Genomic DNA, 7,088 nt, shown 5'->3' on the forward strand with positions numbered 1-7,088 from the left:
AGAGAGAGAGAGAGAGAGAGAGAGAGAGAGAGAGAGAGAGAGAGAGAGAAGTATTATCTAGACATAAGAATGCAGAGCAGCTTCAAGAGTGATGTACATTCCATCTTTCCTTCCTTCAGCAGAATAAGTATCTTGTCATGTGGTTAAGAAAAAACACAATGGCCAGACAGGGTGGCTCAAGTATGTCATTACCTATTTAGAATGGTGAGTTGCCAGCCAGCCTGTGCAACTAAGGACACCCTGTCTTGAAATGGAATCTGGAGTGTAGAGTGGGTATCATTCAGTGATAAACTTTCCTCTTATGTTTTGTGCCCTGATTTTAATCTCCAGCATTCAAACTAATAAATAGAAATGACAGAACAGCATGGTGGTACACTAAATACAAAGAGATAATAAAATGAAACGACGACAGAGACTGTATCGTCTTTGAATTACTATCAAGTGATGTGTAAGTAGAGAAAGAAACTCCATCACATGGAGCCAAACCTAGACATGGAGTGATGGAGAAGTTGACAAAGTTTATGCCTTAGGAAAAAACAGACAACATTTGGACATCATTGGTCCTATGCATTTGTGGGAGGAGAGCAGAGAACCATGTCAGGAGTTTGGTAGCACAGAACAGACAGGGCAGAAGATCTGTGGGTTCATTTCAAATTAGACATGCAGGTCAAAGTATGAGGTAAGGCCACCTTTGATTTCTAGGTTGAACTTTTTGATTTGGGTCAACTCAAACATGGCAGTTTTTACCCATCACTGGGTAAAAACCCATCTGTTGAGCAGATGTTACTGATTTTATGAGAAAGGACATGAGCTCCTGAGTCCTTTGATACTCTGTAGAGATTCACTTTTCTCTAAAGAGACAGCTATTCTAATTTGATTTCTAGTCTGTGACAAACATCAATGTTAAAAGCAAGTTGAGGAGAAAACAGTTTATTTGGCTTATAGGTTACAGTCCATCATTGATACAAGATGAGGCTATTATGGATGCAGAAATTGAAGTAGAGACGATGGAGAAATGTCTGTCTACCGGCTTCTTCCTCATGGTTTGCACAGCCTTCTTTCTTATACTCAAGATACTACCTACCCCAGAGTAGCAGGGTCCACAGTGTGCTGGCATTCCTACAGAAATGCCTTCAGGCCAATCTAATGGAGGCAGTTTTTATTAATTGAGGGTCCTTCTTCACAGGTGACTTCAGTTTTTATCAGGTTGACAAACATTAATCAACAAATCCACACCTTTAACTGGGGAAATGTGACTTTCTTCCAAGCATGGTCACAACTGTGTACACTTGGAATGAAACCAGGCCCAGAATAAACCTGCAGTAGCATAACAATCCACACTGAGGAATCTGGTCTAGCAGGTTTGGATATACAGAACTGGAAACAAGTGGTCCTTGCTGAGCTCAGTGGCACTTGGCTTAGAGGAGTTAAGCACATAACTGCACTTCTTTCATAGTTCATTAGATTCAAGTAGTGAAGGCCAGATCTTCTAGTCAGTCCATACCTAAAACACTCTGAGCAATGACCAGCCTCAAAAAATTCTCTCATGAGTACTTTGCAATGACATTTCTTCACTCACTTAATCAAAATAATAGATTATTTATAAAGCATAGCATTAATGGTTAGGGTTTCATTTTTCATTAAATTACTTTCTTCCAGTATGTAGGATAGTTTCAATGATACAATATATTAAACACAAGGCATTACCTTGATACAAAAATGATATACATACTTAGTGCAAAAATAATGGCTAGTTATTTTATTATGTGACTAGGATTTCAAGTGTCATCTATACAATGATTTTTACCTTTCATTGGACATAAAATATGCTCTGCTTGGTCCAGACTACTCTCCAGAACTGAACCACTGACTCCAGAGAAAATAGTATAAACAGGAGACAGGCAGTCACAACTAATTGGTGGTAGCTGTGCTGATTTATGTTCTGTGCTTATTTAATTTTATTTTTTAAATCAACATTGAGAAGGAAAAGTTGAAATATTAATTACCCGTTTACTGCCAATGTAGCGGAAAATGTAATTTATAGTCTACTTGCAGGGGGAAAAAAAAGCTCCGTGCTTAATTTAAGAACTCAAATTATTCAAATAACATTTTGAATTTGATTATTTGTTTAATCGAAACGTTGCTCCTTCAGTCAGAATTGCTTCTATGATTCCAATTTCAGCAGTATTAACTAAGAGTGTGGAATGGGCGACGTGGAGAAGCCACAGGTGGAAATGTATATGTGAACGAGTGTATGGCTGAATCCCCTCACCTGCAGGAAGTGCTCTGTTCATTAGCAGCCATTCTCTCCCCTCCTTGATATTCCTGCAGAAAAGAAAGGACTCCTAAAGTATCTGAAGTGAGAGAGAAACAGAGTCTTTATCTAAGTGTGATGGCCCCTGCTTGTTCCTGGAACTCTGGAGGTGGAGGGAAAAATAGACTATTTAAGGTCATTCTCACATACATAATGTGCTGGAGTCTATATTAGGTACTTTTCTATTGATGTGATCAAACAGAATGACCCAAGCAGCTTACAGAATGAAGGGGCTTACAGTATCAGTAGGTCTAGAGGGTAGGCATGGTGGCGGGAGCTGGAAGCTGACAGTTCACACCTCAAACCACAAACAGAAAGCAGATAAAGAAGAGTGGGTGTGGGAGAGAGGGAGAGAGAGAGGGAGAAAGAGAGGGAGACCGGGGACAGAGCTGGTGAGGGGGGAGATCTAAGTCTTTGGAAACCTCAGAGCATGCTCGCAGTGCCAAACTTCCCCAACCAGGTTGTACTTCCTAAACCTCCCCAGACAGCCATCAACAAGTATCCAAATGCTTGGGCTATTGGGGATATCTCATTCAAATTATTGGCCATTCAAACATTGGCTATTTTGGATTGCAGAAGACCCTATCTCAAAACAATATAAAAACAAAGAGATCCCATAAGCAAAGCTTACTGACTACTCCAGGATTTGTAATAGCTCTGAAGACTACGTAGATGAAATTAATTTTTGAGGTTCAAATTCAGAAGGTGAGTTACATGGTCTTCAAGATCAGTACCATAAAAGAAGAAATTCTGCTTCTGCATTTCCCTCTTCCTGACACAGTAGTGTTTCACAGCTGACTATCTAACTAGACATCTAAACTCACAGCCCTCCACAGGAGTATTCTGGGAAACACTAAGAACTATAACACCATTTATATGGTTGCCAGTAGATTTCACTATTCAGAAACATTGGGTATTCTTTATTAGTAAGCCAACATTGGATGAATTTTGATCTCTGAGGCTGTCAGAGCTTGTTATAGTCAACATACACTGTATTCATACCAACCTTGGGTTTTTTGGTGATGTATACAGACTACAGTTGTCCTGACAAAAAGCATCTACTAATCTCCTTGTATTTTTGTCATATTTACATGATGTTTATGTTTTCCCATAATATCCTTGAGTTCTAGTCATAATTAATGGGACCATAAACAAACATCACGGAATCATGGGTAAACAGTGTTGGGTTAACACCTCAGATTCACTTTCCTGCATCACATAGTAAATAGAACTTTAACACATACAATTTTTTCAATGTGGTAATCAACAGTTTTGTATTTCTACTAGCATAACATGCAAATGCAATGAAACATCTCATGAATTTCCCACTACTTGTCTGTAGCCACCTGAGCTGCCCCACATTTGGGGTCCACTTTGGTTTTTTTGTTTTTGTTTTTGTTTTGTTTTTTCTTTTTCTTTGTTTTTCTTTATTTTACTTTATTTTATTTTATTTTTAAATAATTTATTTTTTCTCAAATCGTAATTCATTCACACAGGAGTTATAAACACAGAAAGGCAGGATGTGGGGAAGGGAATGACACTGGAGTGTGGGTGTTCAGGGGGAATACATATATCTTTCAGAACTGGGTATGGGGGCTACTTTGTAACTGCCCGAGCTGCTGCTCGTCCATGGGTCAGGGTCTAGCAAGAGAGAGAGTGGGGATGGAGGGGTGAGAGACACGAAGAATAGAGACAAGACAGAATCTGATCAAGTATCGTTTTGAAAGGAAATCCTGGGTATTTATATCCTTTACCACGTGCCTTGCCCTTGTGGACAAGCACAGCTGAAGGCACTAACAGCGTGGATACCACGTGCGCCTAGCTGCTGGCGGCACTAAACAGCAAAACAAGATATGTGAGAAAAACAAGATGTTTCTTAGAGTATGCTCAGCTGTTGTGAGCTGTTGAAAACAGGTCTCTTGTCAGGGTATATGGTTCGAGATGGCTGCAAAGATGATAGCCACTTTCGGCTAGGAGTCGGCTCCCAACACTTGGCCATGACAGCTTCAGCCATTCCTACTGCTGTGATTGTATGCCACTGCAGAACCATTTGTGGTGCCCTGGTGACTGGCGTGGTGGAGCATCTTTCCACAACCACTACTATGAACATATCAGCCTTACCAAACTCTTTGAGCAAATAAGTTGTCTACTTAAATGTGAATGCTTATTATACTACTAAATTTCTTATAAGTTCTTCAAATAAGCTCATTGACATATGATTTTTGCCCATATTTCTCCCTTATTTCCTAGGCTTAAACTCCCAGGAGGAACTATTTTCAACCTTAATATAGTTATTATCATTGTCGTCATTATTTTCAATCTGGGAGGTTAAAATATACTATTATAATTCAAATTTTCCAGTTCACAAAGTCTTCTTTTATTGTGTTTTACAGTTTTCTTGTAGAACCTTTGCTATGATTAGTGATGTTAATGTTATTTTCATTTTTCTGTGGGAGGTAATTTTAAATTTTAGTTTTATTTGCTTATTTTCAGTATTTAGACATAGAAATTAATTTTTGTTTTCCTTTGGTTTGCTTCACGTATATCATATCTATCTGTTTTAGTGGAGTTATACTAGTTTTCAGTAGGTTTCTTTCATTGCTTAAGACTTCATCTTTGAAATATTTGATCATCCACATATAAGGTTTCTTTTTCCATTTCCATATTGCATATAATTTCTTTTCCTGCACACTAGTCTGACAATATTATTATGAATTATAAATATGCTTATAATTGTTGGGCCTGTGGTTAATATTTTATCATTATTTAACGTCCTCTCATATTTGATTTTCTTCCTTTTTTTCCTTTCTTTTCTTAAAGAAAGTAAGTATATATACTTACTTTGCCTTTATTTTTCGATTTTAGTTCTTTTGATCTGAATCCAGGTCCTATTACTTTGTATTTCTCATTCATGGTGGTGTATATACCTTTATTGAAGTGAGAATACCTACATTTTATGCCTCAAAATCCCTGCTCTCTCTTACCAATTCTATTTCAGTCATCTTAGATATCATTTCAGAATATTTTCTTCTTTAACAAAGCTTCTGTGTTTTCTATTCATTTTCTAACAAATAATTCCCCATCATATTTTAGAAATTCTAAATATTGAGACGCCAAAATTTGGGTTTTCATATTTTTATGAATGTTGCTTTCTTTGTTTAACAAAAATTATAAACTTTGCATTTGAACTCCAAACACTTTTTTGGCCATTTGTGTTGGTCTCTGTTCAAAAACTTGTGGCTTCATCTATCAATCTGCTGCATCCATGTGTGGATTACGCCAATTCAAGGGTGTGCCTAGGTAGGATTTGAGAATCTAGCCCTGGCCTTTCCCATTAAATGATATTGAAATGTCTACCTTAATCATTGGTTACCAAGTTTTAATGTCCCCGGATGATAAGGACCCTTTCTGTTTCATACTTCCAGAATTCAGAGAAAATGGGATCTCTTTAGTCCTTATCTCCTGATGTTGGCTGGTGATATCAATTTATGTTTTGATATTTGATTGTAGCACGTGAGTCAGAGTGAGGTTGCTAATTCTGGTAATCTGAAACTGGAATACATAGCATTAATTTTCATAAATATTTACTCACCTTTATAAGAAGTGTAGAATCTTGGGAATACCCTTATGGTATTCTGTACAATTGTATTATAAAACTTACTTGTGTATATAGATTATTTCATACATAGATAGATTATTTCATACATAGATAGTCATTGATGGCTTAACAAAGTCCCATGGAACTGGATAAAGATCTTGCCATAAATTAAAATAAATGAGCACATAAACACATAATAAATACAAGAGAGATTGTAATAAAGATTTATTTTTTTTATGTGTATGGGTATTTGCTTGCATATATGATTATGCATCACAAACAAACCTACTACTCATTGGTATCAGAATAGGACAGTGGATCCCCTAGAACTTGAGCTGCATATGTTTGTGAACAGCTATGTGGAGCCTCAGAATTGAACCTAGGTCCTCTACAAGAGCAACCAGTGCACTTAAAGAGCCATCTCTTCACATCCACCCAAGGACTCTTGAAACCAATATCTTAAGAATTAATTTTCCTGTTTTTCTTTCCTTTGATCTATAACATTTTGTTTACATACATCTTATAGGAGGGTAATTTCTGGAGTTTTATCTCCTTCCTGTTACTAGGAAAAATCTGTTCCATTAGATCATAGGATTGAGTAATTTTATGATACATGCTTTTTGAATGAATGAAGACTCCATTCAAGTACTCACTGTATTCAAGTGTAATTACTTCAGAAATTGTTATCTTCTGCTTTTCATAAATTGTTTGTATTGTGAAATGGGCTGTTATACAGTAGATATTTACAATAGTACTTCTCCCTCTGTCAAAGTGAACATAAAAGGCATATTGTATCTTGGGCTGCCTAGTGTTTTTTCTGGCTGAATCCTTGAGATTTTCCTACTTTTATTCTGCCCCCTTCTGCTGCTCCAACCTCCAAGCAAGACTCCTCTACCCCAGCTCTTTTGTACTATCTAAAGTTAGGGCTTACTTTCATGATTACAATGGCATCAACCCATAGAAACCTGCCCAGACTATTCTATCACTTCAGTAGTTGAGTTCATGAAAATGGCCTCCAAACATACTTCCTGGTTGTGTAGAGTAAATATCTTCATTGTACATACACATAACCACACATATCCACATGTGTACACAATACACACACACACACACACAGAGAAAGAGAGAGAGAGAGAGAGAGAGAGAGAGAGAGAGAGAGAGAGAGAGAGAGAGAGA

Source organism: Grammomys surdaster, unplaced genomic scaffold, assembly GCF_004785775.1.
Source record: "Grammomys surdaster isolate TR1022 unplaced genomic scaffold, NIH_TR_1.0 271, whole genome shotgun sequence".
In the NCBI taxonomy this organism is placed as follows: domain Eukaryota; kingdom Metazoa; phylum Chordata; class Mammalia; order Rodentia; family Muridae; genus Grammomys; species Grammomys surdaster.